Consider the following 16,117-nt stretch of genomic DNA (forward strand, 5'->3'; position numbering starts at 1 on the left):
CTATTATTAATACTTGGTTCAGCTCAGAGTCTTCACATAGAAAAGAGTGGTGATACACTTAGGATAGATTGAGGGTCAAACTTCTTTTTTTTTTTTTTAAGAAAGTCTTTGTAAATGACATATTTTCCTTTTCTAAGTGACTCCTTAGTTTTCCTCAGAAGACACTTTAATTCCAACTATAAATAACATTATTCATTTTATTCTTTTTAGATCCACACTGCATCAATGAGAGCTCCAAGATAAATGTCAATCATGTTCATGGAAGATATCCTTCACTTTAATGGGAATATTTTGCATGTTTGTCCATTAAATATGAAGTTGACTTTTGACTTCATGTATGAGTTTTATCACTTCAAGAATGTATATTTCTACTTACTCCACTTTTTAAAAATAATGCGACAACAGTTTTCTAGACACAGGGCATTAGGCAGTGAAGGGCAGTGTTCTCTGATGGCTATCAAAAAGATGAGGTGAAACATGTGATTGCCCCAGCTTACTTCCTTGAAAAAGTCTCTAAGCAGAGATTTAGCCCATGCAATAAAATATGAAATAGATGATTGGCAGGGGTGGTGAAGTGTCCATGGCTGAGGATATTAAAAGATCACAATAGGCCTTCTAAAGTCAAAGAGCAAATCAAACTGAAAGTCAGCAATTAAAGACAATATGTCAAAACATTATAAAAACTTTATGTTCTTCTGTAAGTAAAATATTTGTTGTCAAATATGTGATGTCAGACTCTTTGAGTTGAGGAGATATAGCTGAAAGTCTGGGAGACTACAGCAGTGGGAATTCTTAGGGTGAAGTACTTTAAGATGAAAGCAATTTTCAGAAAGAGAATCCAGGGATCTACAAGGGGTCTCTCTTGATTATTTAGCACAGTACTGATTGGTACATGAATGTGAAGAAACTCTCCAAGGCCAGGGAAAGAACCATAAGGAAGGATTAAATGCAATAATGCCTGATGCTTACACAGACCATGGAGAGTGCCCATTACCACCAGCGGGACTAGGAAGCCTCATTACGAATGGGGGTTGGCTAGAGTATGTAGACCACTGTTGTCTTAGTATTGGAAATATTAGTCCTAGAATCAACACTTCCCTGGTTATGCCTAACACATCTTAAAAGCAGGATCCAAAAGGATCAAAATGATTTTAAGTATCTGTTTTAAGTAACTGTTTTAAGTAACTGTTCCAAAACAAAGTTCAAGAGTATTTTTAGGAATACAAAATATCCAGCACCTAGAAAGATGGGTACAAGTACAAAAATGTAAGACCCCTTAATGAGGAGAATAAACACATAGAAATGAATCCAGAAGTGACACAGATGTTAGAATAAGCAGAAAAGAACACTAAACATTGTTATAACTTAGTCCATATGTTACAAAATGTTAGATGGATATATGGTAGGTATGAAAAAGATACAAAATCAAACATCTAGAGATTGAAAAATACAGTGTGTGAGATGAAAAACACACTGGGTAGGATTAACAGTTGATTAGACATTGTGTAAGAAAAGATTAGTGAATTTGAAGTCATGGCAATAGAAATGAAGCACAAAGGAACACACAGATTAAAAACATTAAAACTGCAACAAATACACGAACAGAACATCAGTGAGCTGGGGAACTCTTCGGGTAGCTTAGTATACATGCAATCATTCTCTGAAGGAGAGAGGGAGGCAAAGAAAACATTTGAGTATATAATGGCCTTTTTTTTTTTTTTTAATTTAAGGAAAACTATAAACTTGCAGATCCAAAAGCTCAACAAATTCCAAGGGCAAGAAACATGAAGACAACCACAGGAAGGCACATGATAATGAAGTACACAAATCCAGGGAAAAAAGACAAAATCTTAAAAGCCAGCAGAGAAGGGAAAAATATTTTATTTATAGAAGAACATAAAGCTTTTGCTACCTATAAAGTTCTTGACATATGATCTTTTATTGTTGACTTATAGTTTGATTTGCTCTTTGACTTTAGAAGACCTATTGTCTTATATCATTAGCCATGGACACTTCACTTCTGCCAGTCATCTATTTCCCATTTTATTACATGGACTAAGTCTAAAATAAATAGATAACTTCAGTAATCTCTTTAATTCATGTTTCATGTTTGTAAACATAATGGATGACTACTTAGTGTGTCCTCATAAAGACTGCTTACTTAATGTATCGGGCACTGGATTATAAAGAGTCATGTAGACATTTATATAGTTGGTCATGCTTAAGCCTCTTATTAGCCAGAAAATATGAACTTAGCCAAACCACCAAAGTGGTAAAAGTACGAAATCATTTCCTAATGTAGTAGCTCAGTGTCCACTATATAATTATATGTAAATAAATGTTGAATGAAAAAATGATAAACCGACCTAACAGCAAATGTTACTTTAAATTAAAAAAAGTAGAACCTCTAACTTTTTCAGTGTGCTAATATTCCCTGCCATCAGCTCTTGTCAACAGATACTTCATAATGATTGAACACATCAAAAAGGGAGATGATATTTAAAATTTCAGAAGTTGATAAATTTATTTTTTAACCTATCTTTAGAACACTGGCCTTTTCACTAGAGGAACTCCGACAGATTTATTTTTTGTGATTCAAACTCTGTATGTGCTATTGGAACATTATTAATTTTTAAAAGCAATATTCCTATTTTGAATAGAATCAAGAAGTCAGTCACTACAAAAGAATGGACTAATTTATTGAGGTAGCTTTTTTCGGTTCTTATATATTATTATTTAAAAATAAAACTAAAGCATGAATCCTTTTCCCATAAAGAGGTTATGTGAGGGATGTTCAAGCTAAAAATAGCATGTGAATTATCTTTTTGCCTCCTAGATTTCTGTGGGAAAACAACAACAGGAACAACAGCATTAATGGAAGCCCTGGTTGCTGAGCTATATCATTTTATGCCTCACTTTTCTCTCTTGAATCTCAAACCTTTACAATTATATCCAAATACTCTTACTCAGGCTTTATTCTTCCTGATGAATCTTGATTCTTTCTTCAAGATTAAGAGTTAGCTCCTCAGTGAAGATTGTCCTTTTAACTGAAGCGAAGTTAACAGACACCTCTTGTGTATTCCACACCGTGTATATATATATTGCATACTTCCATTAAGGTTCCTACCCCATGGAATGATCATATTTGTTAACATATCTGTTTTCTGGGTTAGATTATGAAATCCTTGAGTCTACCACAATAACTATCATAGTCTCTGGCACAAGAGTAAATACTGTAAATACTGTTCGAACAGTGATTTTTAAAGAAATCCACACGGAAAGATGACAACATTTACCCTCATATAATTATTATTTTTATGATTTTATTTATTTATTTGACAGACAGAGAGTACAAGTAGGGGGAATAGTAGGCAGAGGTACAGAGGGAGAGGGAGAGGCAGACTCTCCACTGAGCAGGGAGCCCGATGCAGGGCTGGATCCCAGGACTCTGGGATCATGACCTGAGCCGACGGCAGACGCTTAACCAACTGAGCCACCCAGGTGCCCCATCTTCATGTAATTTTAAATAAGCTAAGTCTATTATTCTGTTTCACTCTTCACTCCATTGCTATTCTTCTTTTCATTCTTTCAATGAAGGTGCAGGTAGACTAGACTCTTTTCTTTCTAAAAATATTTTATGAATAGAAGAAGTCGATATTTATTAATCTTTTCTACATTGAGTGAAATGATTCTAATATCTTTAAACTTTCTTAAAATACATATTTTTCACAACTGAAGTAATATTTTAGTGACTATTAATTTAGATAATATAATTTAAAATGCTTCAAAATCATAGAATGATATGTAGAGATGAGATGATAAATATTGCAAATCCAAGATTCATTATTTCATAATTTCATAATTTGAGGAAATGAGTTCTACAAGGTAAATTTTCATAAACATCATGTTATCTTTGGCTTCTAAATACCATTTTAAAAGGTGTGCTGCTTCCAAAAAAAAGTCAACAGAATACTCAGCATTGTCATGAGGTTATAGGAAACAAACTCGGAAGCATTAACAAACCTTGGTTCTCTGAATAAAGACATAACAGAATTGAAGATGGCATATGGATTTTAATATATCCTTTGAGAGGAGTGGGTCATTGAGAAAGTCGAAGGACGTGGAGTCAGGAAAACTTATACTCTAGGTATCATTTCAGCCATACATTGAGGCTAAGCAAGGCACTAATAACATGAAAACCTTGGAACCAAAGAGATAGTTATTTAAATCAATTTTCCAGATTTTATTAGACATTTCTTTTTTTAGATCATACCATATACATTTTCTGTGCTAAAATTGACAGTTGTTTCACAACTACTTTGCAACTACCTTATTCTGTATGAGTCTTCAACTATAGTCTTTCAAGTGTGTTAAATTATAATTATAGTGAGTATGATCTGGCCCATTCATTCTTGCATGTAATTTGGTCACATACTCTGCGAGCATGAAATGATTGAGTGTATGGAATATCAACAAGCTTTATTATGAGAGACAAGCCCCATGTTTGGATTTATTAAAGCTTGAGTTCAGAAGTCCAGTATGGTTTATTTATTCATATAATTGGCTATTTCAATTTAACCACTGATTTTTGGAAAGTGGTGTGTATATTCATTTATATGTCATCATCATCAACCACCTAGATTGCCAATTTGTGGATCCTATTTATATTTCTGTCACAAATGGTATTCTTTTATAGATTGACTTTTGAACTTAAACCTTCACATAATTGTAGTGTGAAGGGTTTATTTCTGTTTTATAATGTCATAAGGTTGTTACGAGGATCTAGGGAGATGAGGTATATGAAAGTGATTTGTGATTTTTAAGGAACTATCCAATTACAAGGTATTAATTTTATTTATTAGAATACCTATGTGTGCTAGGCACTGATAAACCTTGTAATCAGTGTGATTTAAATTGATACTAGAAAATCCCAAATGACATTTTAGGTTTATTATTTTAACCATCCAAGCATGATTGTACACTGTAGAAATGGAAAAGCTCTTTTCATTCACTGATGGAGATTCATTAATTTAGTGAAGGAAAAACAATTTAAATCTAACATGTTTTATCATTTGATATTATCTAATGGAGGAATTAGTCTCTGTTTGGTTTTTAGTCACAGTGTATTGTCAGTGTTCTTCTTTAATCTAGCTCCATTGTGATTGTGGAAATAAGTAATGATAATAAAAATTTTTATTGGTAAGTAGACTATAAGTCATTTTAATATCAATTGTGAATGCTTAAAGTTTGTGTTTATGGCCTAGCTCCATGCTATTGCACAGATATTCAGGCAAATACATTTCTTTGTTAGTCCTTCCTATGGCAAGCCAACATGTTTAGTACACTGGATACTTATGTGATGGTGTAAATATGTTACATGTTGGAGAGAATGGATTGAGTACTTTGTAACCAACAAATAGAATACCAGCCAGGGTTCTACTTGCCTGATTCTCAGAATTAGATTTATTCCCTGATTCCAGTTGCCAAAACCAGTCTCTAACCATGCACCACAATTTTTTTTTTTTTAATTCCAGTGTAGTTAATATACAGTGTTACATTAGTTTCATGTGTACACTCTATGATTCAACAGTTCCGTATATTACTCAGCACAATTTTGATGTATATACCCACATTTATCACAGTTGAAAATAATGAGAAGTGTTGTCAACATGAGTTCTCTCTCATCTTTACTCTAGCTTTTTCTTATTTTCACTTTCCACAGACCAGTCAGCTAGGAATTTCTCAGTCTTTTCAAACAATGCCAGATAACCCCTGTCCAGTGCAGTCTTTGCCTATAGAGAACAATTTTATAGTCCAAGAGGAAGGGGTTTGTTTGTATAAGAACTTTTGTTCCTAGGAGTCTCTGAAATTAAAAAAGGAATTTTATTTCATATGAATTTTTGTAGGCATGAATTTGAGGGGCAGATCCTAATTGAAGTAAGTCCTACTGAAGGCTACCGTTTTGTACCTCATGTACTATCATTTTGGCTCAGGCAATGCTCCCAGGATCACTACTTGGCTGAGCTGACCCACTTCAGAGTAAAATAATTCTGACTATTCTCCGGTTGGATTCTTTGGGTTCTAGCTTGGGTGATTATTTGATAGTCTTTGCTGAGAGTCACCTTGCTCACTGTATGGCAAACTCTTTGGTGAGATCCTCAAGCCAGAATCTGAGTTCTCTCTGTAGCACATAGGAACCGAGGGCAGCTGGGAAGAGCCAAACCTCAGGAGCATCTTCTAGACCTCACTGGGCTACCCAGCACACAATGATGTATGTGTGCTCAAGTTGTTACAGGGCAGGCTGCAAATAGGCCTCTTCCTGGAGTCAAAAGGGAGAACAGGATGGAGTAAGCCTCCACTGTTCTTGGTGTTGACCTGGCTTATCTTAACTCACCTCTCACCGCCTCTCCTCCAGACTAAAGCCTGGAAAGGGGAATATTAACACAAGAGCCCATTCATTTGGAGGTTTTTTTGGGGGTTTTTTTGGTTTTTTTTTTTTTTTACAAATTCTTGGTTTCCTTTTCTTGGACTGTGCAGAGTATAACTTCTATTTTTCTTTTTTTTTTTTTTTTTTTAATTCTATTTTTCTCATTGTACATTATGGCTTCCTGCTTCCTGACTCCATCAGATCTTAATGACAGAAAGAATAACTTCTATTATTTCAGGTGAATACTGTGAATTAGTTTCTGCGAGCAAAATTGTTAAATTGCTGAGGGTTTGGGGAGCTTGCAGCAGGGATAAAAGAATGGAGACAACAAAATGACACTCACCTAACACAGCCAGTAGAGCCTGAAGGTTGATTTTTTGGATACAACCAGGGAAGGACCTTGTATTCAAAAAAGCCAAAGAGAAGGTTAAAATAAGCATATTTATTTGTTTGCGTATTGTCTTTTCTCCTCCTAGAATGTCCTGTGTGTTGTAATGTAAATACTGCAGTAGGAGACACCTTATTATAGTGGCTGCTCACAAAAGATTCTGAGAACATATTTATCTTGTGAATGAAAGATGATCTATAATATATATTAAAATATTAACACCATTATTGATTTTTAGCTTCATTGTATTGTGTTAAGAGAACACAAACTGTATTATTCCATTTTCTTAGAAGACATTGCTATCGTCCCTATCATTTATACTTCAGAAAATAATTGTGATTATTCTTTGATGCTAGCAAAAATGTACATTCTTTTTGGGTGAAGTCTTACCTAATTCAACTTTATTAATTACATTAATTATCCCTTTTTCCCTCTTTCCTATTAGTATTTATCTCTTTCTGCTTCTTGGATGATGTGAAGGTTGAGATATATTAGACTTCCATTATTATTTTACTTTTCAACTGTTTTTCATTCTCTGCCCTTCTCTCTCTTCCTGTCCTTCTCATCCTTTCTCTTTCTTTCTTTCATTTTCCTTCTTATTTCCATTATCTTATTCATTATCCTTCTTTCTGCTTTTCTTCCCACTCTCCTTTTCCCTTCTATCATTACTTTATAAGCTTTCACAGTCTGCTCTGTGGCATCTGACGTATAACACTTGGGTGATGATTTTCCTTGATGTTGGTTATAAACTTTATGAATAAAACAACGATATTTATATATTTATTTCCATTTTCTAATTGATTATAATTTTATATAATAAAACTTCATTTTCTTTTTCATTGCATGTGAATTAGATATCTTTTAGCTTTTTAAAATAATCTGAGGGGTGCCTGGCTGGCTCAGTCAGTGCAGCATATGACTCTTGGTTTCAGGGTCATGAGTTCAAGCCCCACGTTGGGCATGTAGCCTGCTTAAAAAATAAATAAGTAAATAAAATTGTCCTGAACTATTTTATTCTAGGTATATTAAATATAGGTAGAATTTAGTTGAATTTTTTCAAAAGTCAGTGTGAATCTTTGTCTTTTATTAAAGGACATGAACTCACTATTTCCATATGAGACATGCATGTTTTATTTGTTTTCTTGATTTATGATGTTATGGTTCTTATATTTCTTATTACTTCTTTTTTTCCTTACTTCCCCTCCCTATACTGACCAATGCATTCTTGTATTTTTCTTTTTCTCTGTTTTTGCAAAAACTATGAGTTTTTTTTTTTTTTTTTTTAAGTAGGCTCCATGCCCAGCGTGGAGCCCAACATGGAGCTTGAACTCACAACCCTGAGATCAAGACCTGAGCTGAGATCCAGAGTCAGACGCTTAACTGACTGAGCCACACAGGTGCCCCATGAGTATTTTTATTTTAATTTTAGTTTAATTTATATTTTCAAAGAATACATTTGAAACAGTATTTCCTTTTGTATATATGATTCAAAATTGACAGTATGGTCATTTTTTTTGTAGAATGACCCTCAGCTGAGATTTTTTGGATATTTTCTCATAATTAGATGGTGGTTGTGAGTTTCTGAAAGACCATGAATTATCTTTAAAGAGATTTAAATAATGAGATAAGAATCGATATATTTACTCAAGGAAGGTGCTGTTTCTGTTGCTTTTCATTTATTTGCATGGATCCATATTTCCATTTGTGCAAGACTGCTGGTGATAAATTCTTTCAGCCTGTGTGTGCCTGAAAAGTTATCTTACCTTTTTTTTTTGGAAAGATATTTTCTCAGGGTATAGAATTCACCCAGATTCTTTTTATTTCTGAATTTAAAGCTATTGTACCATATCTTCTTGTTTGCATTGTTTCTGTTTTAAAAAACCTGCTGTCTCCCTTCTTGCTGTTCTTTCATGTAATATGTCTTTTTATTCCAGCTGCTTTTAAGGTGTTTTTTCTATCACTTGAACAAGTTTATTATGATGTAATGAGGTACAGTTATCTTCATTATTTCTTATTGGTGGATTTTTTGAGCTTCTTGGATCTGTGGGTTCATAATTTTTGTCAAATTTGGAAGTTTGGGGTATTATTTCTACAAACATTTCCTCTGTCCCCCTTCTTGAGGTCTTTTATCTTTTGAGACTCTATACATCTATTAAACTATTTATTTATTTATTTATTATTATTTTTTAAATGTTTTATTTATTTATCCATGAGAGTCAGAGAGAGAGAGAGAGGCAGAGGCAGAGGGAGAAGCAGGCTCCCCACTGAGCAGGGAGCCCGATGCGGGGCTCGATCCCAGGACCCTGGGATCATGACCTGAGCCGAAGGCAGATGCTTAACCATCTGAGCCACCCAGGCGCCCCTCTATTAAACTATTTAAAGTTGTCCTGCAGCTCACTGATGTTCTGCTAATTAAAAAAAGAAAAAAATCTCTTTTCTGTGTTTCATTTTGGATAGTTTCATTTTGGTCTTTAAATTCACTAATCTTTCCTTCTGCAATATCTAATCTGCTGTTAATCCCAATCCAGTGTATATTGATCTCACATATTTTAGTTTTCATCTCTAAAAGTTCATTTTTGGGGTGTCTATGTGCATGCACATGCATGTGTGTATTCTAGGTCTCTATTTTCTGAACAAATTGAATGTAGTTATAATAATTTTTTAATTCTTATCTGTTAAATCTGAGATCTATGTCAATTTTGGATTGTTCTTGATTGATTTTTCTCTTTATTATGGGTTATATTTTTCTGCCAAATTTTTCTTTGTTTGGGTGGTAGACATTGTGAATTTCACTTTGTTGAGTGCCTTATATTTTTGTATTCCTGTAAATATTCTTGAGCTCTGTTTTTAGATACAGTTAAGTTACTTAAAAAGATTTTTATCCTTTCCAGTCTTGCTTTTTAACATTATTTAGGTGGTATCAGAGCAGTATTATCCTAATCCCCACTATTGAGATAAGATCCTTCTGAGTATGCAACCAGGTATTCTGTGAATTATGAATTTTTCCTGATTGATTGGTAAAAGACTTAGTTCTTGGCCAGGTTCTATTCCCTTCAATTGTTTCAGGTGGTTTTTTTCCCCAACCCTTGGTAGTTTCTTCACATGCTTATGTTGAGCAGTATCCTGTTGAGTACTTACAAGGACACTTCTAGGGTATCTGGAGTTGTCTCCATCTGCAGTTCTCTCCTCTTCAGTGCTCAGTTTTGTGAACTCTACCCACCTTGGTTTCCTTGGACTCTTAGCTCCATCTCCTCAACTCAGGGAATCTGCTGGGCTCTCCCTAGAATCCCCCCCCCCCCCCCCCCCCCCCGCTAGTGCTACAGTCTGGAAACTTTCTCAGGACAATAAACTCATCTCTGAGAGAGTCCCGTCTCTTAGACATCATACTCTCTTCATTCCTAATGTGAAGGGGCAAACCACTGTGACATAATATATGCACGCAAAATATTTGTGTGGCTTTTTCATTATTGTTGTTTCATGGGAAAGGGTAAATCTAGTCCCTATGGCTTCATCTTGGTGAGAAGCCCCTCTCATCTCTATAAATTCTTTTTATTCTTGTCTTTGCAGTGTATACGTTTTCAATGTGATGTTATATGTTTCCGAGAAAATTTATGCATGCCTGTGCCTGATTTTAGTGCTTGAAGTTCCATTTTAAATGATATTTTTTCTTTTCTTTTAGTTAGATTTTTAATTTATTTTATACTTTGCTTTTTATTTCTCCTGATGTTCAGTCCCCTCTTTATTTATAAATATTTTATATTATTTTTATTTCCTGTTTCATATAATCTATATTCTTAAAAAGCTTTTTTGAGAATACAATGTAGATGCTTTATAGAATTTTACTCTCTTTTGAAACGTCTATTCAAGACTTCTGATATTCCTACAAGTGGTACCAGATATTTTTCTGGTGTGGGGCAGATGGTGAAGTTTACTTTCTTTTTGTTTACTTGTAGTTTCCAACTTTTCTTTGTTGAATTTATACTTTTATAATATGTAAGTTCATCTTATAAGAAAAATGCTTTTTCCATTCTCTCTGGTTTGTTGATTTTTTTTAGAGGTTCATATTGCTGTGGTTGGTGTTTTTCTGTTTACTCATCCTTGAAAGACAAGAGCTTTATTCAAGCCAAATATTCCCCCAAATCTGGGTGGGTGCAATCTCCTTGGATCTTCCTACTCACCTCCTGGGTGATATTTAGGAAAAAAAAATTCCTTTTAGTTGTTAAACTGGAAGGCTTTTTGTTGTGAATTTGTATTATCATTAAAAACTCCAGAAACTTTGGACCCAGATGAGAAGAGAGAAAGGCTCTATAGGGGGAACTTTATTCCTTCATAGTTTAATTTTTGTGTTTGGAGATATCTGTTCTCTTGGAGTTCAGGTTTCTAAGTCCAGTCATCCTGCTCTTGCCTCCAGTCAGCTCATATGGATAGCTCTTTTGAAACTGTGGCCCACTGCATCAGGATGACCCCACCCATACCGGGGCAGGGCCCTGGGTTCTGCCAGGTTTCTGCTTAGTACAGATATGTTTACAAATGCTTTAATGAACATTGTTTTCTTCTCCTTTGTATTGATTCTCAGAAGCATTATCACTTGTCAAGACATGTTGAGGAATCTTTTCAGGTAATTTGCTTTTTAGAAATGTTGAGCCCTATATGCTCACACTATTTTTATCTATTTATTTACTGTTTTTATTATTTTATTAGCATACAGTGTTATATTAGTTTCAGGTGTACAAAATAATGATTTGATTATTCTCTGCATTACTCAGTACTCACCATGATAAGTGTAGTCACCATCTGTCACCAAACAATGTTTTTGCAATTTTATTGACTCTATTCCCTATACTATACTTTTCATCTCTATGACTTATTTATTTTGTAACTGGAAGTTTGTATCTCTTAATCCCCTTTATCTATTTATTCCATTTCTCCACCCACCTCCCCTCTAGCAACCACCAGTTTGTTTTCTATATTTAAGAGTCTGTTTTTTTAAATTAAATTAAATTTTTTTATTTTCTTTTTTTAAATTTTATTATATTATGTTAATCACCATACATTACATCATTAGTTTTTGATGTAGTGTTCCATGATTCATTGTTTGAGTATAGAGTCTGCTTTTGTTTGTCTCTTTTTTCTTTGCTCATTTGTTTCCTAAATTCCTCATATGGGAGAAATTATATGATATTTGTCTTTCTCAGTGTGACTTATTTCACTTAGTATTTTACCTTCTAGGTCCATTTATATTGTTGCAGATGGCAAGACCTCTTTCTTTTTTATGGCTAAGTAGTATTCCATTGTGTATATATAGCACATCTTCTTTATCCATTCATTTAATAATGGGCACTTGGGTTGCTTACATATATTGGCTATTGTAAATAATGCTCCAGTAAACATAGAGATGCATATATCTTTTGGAAATAGTGTTTTTGTTTTCTTTGGGTAAATATCTAGTAGGGAATTACTGGATCATATGGTATTGCTATTTTTAATTTTTATGGAACCTCCATACTCTTCCACAGTGGCTGCACCAATTTGCATTCCCACCAGCCATGCACAAGAGTTCCTTTTACTCTATATCCTTGCCAACTCTTGTTATTTCTTGTCTTTTTGATTCTAGCCATCCTGACAAATGTAAGATGATAGATCATTGTGGGTTTGATTATCAGATGACATGATACTATATATAGAGAACCCTAAAGATGCCATCACAAATGTTAGAACTGATACATGAATTCAGTAAAGTTGAAGGATACAAAATTAATATACAGAAATCTGTTATACTCTATATGCTGAAAATGAAGTAGCAGAAATGGAAATTAAGAAAACAATCACATTTATAATTGCACCAAAAAGAATAAAATACCTAGGAACAACTTAACCAAGGAGGTAAAAGACCTATACTCCAAAAAGTATAAAATATTGATGAAAGAAATTGAGGGCAACACAAACAAATGGAAAGATATTCCATGCTCGTGGATTAGAAGAACAAATATTGTTAAAATGTCCATACTACCCAAAGTAATTTGCATATTTAATGCAGTGTCTATCAAAATGCCAACAGCATTTTTCACAGAACTAGAACAAGTAACTAAAATTTCTATGGAACCAGAAAAGACCCCAAATAGCCAAAGCAATCTTGTGAAAGAAGAACAAAGATGGAGGTTTCACAATTTTAGATTTCAAGGTATACTATAAATCTGTAGTAATCAAAATAGTATGGCACTAGCACAAAAATAGACACATAGATCAATAGAACAGAATAGAGAGCCCAGAAATAAACCTACAGTTATATGGTCAATTAATCTATGACAAAGGAAGCAAGAATATAAATGGGGAAAAGACAGTTTTTTCAACAAATGTTGATGGGAAAATTGGACAAAAGAATGAAACTGGACTACTTTCTTACACCACACAAAAATAAACTCAAAATGTATTAAAGATTTAAATGTAAGAACTGAAACCATAAAACTCCTAGAAGAAAATGTAGGCAGTAATTTCTTTGACATTGGCTGTAGAAACATTTTTCTAGATATGTCTTCCCAGGCAAGGGAAACAAAAGCAAAAATAAACTAATGGGGCTACACCAAAATAAAAGCTTTATCGTAGCAAAGGACACCATCAACAAAATGAAAAGGCATCTTACTGAATGGGAGAAGATATTTGCAAATGTTATATCTGATTAAGGGTTAAGATCCAAAATACATAAAGAACTTAATGCAACAGATGCACACAAAAATAAAAAATGGGCAGAAGAGCTGAATAGGCATTTTTCCAAAGAAGACATACAGATGGCCAATGAACACTTGAAAAGATGCTTAATATCACAAATATCCCCACCATTTTTATTGGAGAGAGCTATCCCATTGCTATATTACTCCCTTAGGTACACTTTCCCCCCCCCTCATTATTAAAATTTGCCTTTTTTTATTAGTGAGGATAAAATTGTGTGTGTGTGTGTTTGTATGTATGTGTGTTATTGCTATTTGGAATAGTTTATTGTTCATATCCTTTAGCCATTTTACTCTAGGATTTTTAATTCTGTGGAACTTTGTGTATTGTCCTTTATATATTAAAGTTATTAACCTCTTCATATTTTTTGAAGATCTATTTATTTCTTAGGGAAAGTGAGGCAGGGAAGGGCTGAGGGAGAGAGAAACTTCAGCAGACACTATGCTCAACCTAGAGCCCGATGCGGGGCTCAGTCTCACGACCCTGAGATCACAACCTGAGCCAAAAACCAGGGTTGGCCACTTAATCGACTGTACCACGCAGATGTCCCAACCTCTTCATGTTTTTTATAAATATATTCCCCAGCTTTATTTCCCATATAAATTCTCTCTGTCCCTCCATCCATCCTTCCCTCCCTCTCTCTCTATAATATATAAATATGTAATATAAATAATATAAGTAAATGTATATAAATATATAGAGTTTAACATGTTTAAGTTAATCAAATTAATCAATGTGTTCCTTTGAATTCTTTATTTTACTTGGAAAACTATTTCTCATGGAGGAATCCAATAAATAAAGGCAACTGAATCTATTTCTTGCTTCTCTGTCTTAGATGAATATTTCTCATTTGAATGAACAGATAAAATAATAGCTTCATTTCCATCTATCCATCCACCCTGCACTGCGTGCAGTACTTCCAGGTCTCATTTTGTTAACATTACTAGTATATTACATCTCAGGATGCAGTGGTAACTCTTTTTAATGCCCACCATTACACCATTTTGTAATTCCATTCAACCCCATTTCTGGTGTCTATAGAGATGGAGAACAGTTAGTAGGCTTGATTGGCCAGACAGAATTAAATGCAATGGTATCGAAATTGAGGTATTATAGCTATATAAAACATTATGTCAGAACTTCGTGGTGTAAACCAACCATTTATTATGCCTATAGATTCTGTTGGTCAGAATATGCACAGGGCACAATGGGGAACTCTTTTCTTTGTTCTGCCATGTCAAGAGTTTTAGTTGGATGCGAAGTCTGGGGGCTGGAATTATCTGAAGGCTGCTCACACACAGAGCTGTTTGTTGATCCTGGCTGTCATTTGAGTCTTAAGCTGCAGCTGATGGCTGGAACATCTATCTGTCACTTTTCCATGTACCCTGGGCTTCCACTTACCATGGTAGCAGAATTCCAATGATAAGTGTCCTGAAAGAAAGAAAGCCAGGCAGAAAATGCATTGCCTTCATGACCTAGTCTTGGGAGTCACATTGCATTTTTTCTGCCATATTCTATTTGTTAGCAATTAGTTATCAAGTTTGGTTCATCTTCAAAGAGAGGGAACAAAGTTCTGTGCCTTTCAGTGGAGGAGTGTTATGTCATTCTAAGAAGAGTATGAGAAATGGAATATATTGGCGCAGTCATCTTTGGATAACAGAACCTGCCAAACTCTCTTTGAGATTTAGATATAATGCCTTCCTCAAGGTTTATAAACTTTTAAGTTGCATGTATTCTCCCAACCACATCTATTTCCAGTTTCTTTTCCTGCTAAACTTTCATTCTTTCTTGCTTTTCACTTCCAGTAGCTGCTCTTTTCTCCATGCCAATTAAGATGTGAAATGTTGACACTTTTCCTTAACTTTTTGAAAAGAACATTTTTACAAGATATTTATATGTGTAGTAGATTTTACTGAATATTTAGTGGGTATATGCAATGGAGTACAGAGATCATAGGGGTGGAGGAAATAATGTCATAGCCACTATGGAGCAAATAATTTCAAATTTGAATATAAACAACCATGATAGGAAAGACCCCTTTCGATGTCCCTGTCACCAAAAACTTCTGACTATCTACATTTCTTTACTGGGCATTCCTTTTCTTACATGTGACATGATTTCCTCTGCTTTATCTCATCCATTGTTTTCATTTTCTGCTTTTTCACATTCCCGTTTTCTACTTGTGTCATATCCAGAAATGTTTAGGTGTATCATTTCACTACCAGCTTTCATTTTATGCCCTGATGGCCTCTTCTGTTCTACCAAAGCAAGGAGAACCAAATGTTGGCACCCAAGCTGAAGATGAATTATGGAAATCCTTTAAAGATGGAAACTATGCTTATTTGTATTTTAAAAACAAATTTGCCTTACCCAAAAAACTATCAAATAAGTAAAGAAACAAATAAGCACATAGTTTTCTTCAAGCACATTGATAATACCTTTTTTAGCATCGAAAATGTCCTTTATAGTAGAGAGGTTAGATTTGTGATAGTTTGGGGGGCAAGCTTGGACTTATCTTTCTTTTTCTTTTTTATCCCCCTAGGTCTTTCCAATTTTTCCATAAAAATATGTTAACC

The sequence above is a fragment of the Phoca vitulina genome, unplaced genomic scaffold (assembly GCF_004348235.1).
Source record: "Phoca vitulina isolate PV1807 unplaced genomic scaffold, GSC_HSeal_1.0 scaffold1, whole genome shotgun sequence".
Classification (NCBI taxonomy): domain Eukaryota; kingdom Metazoa; phylum Chordata; class Mammalia; order Carnivora; family Phocidae; genus Phoca; species Phoca vitulina.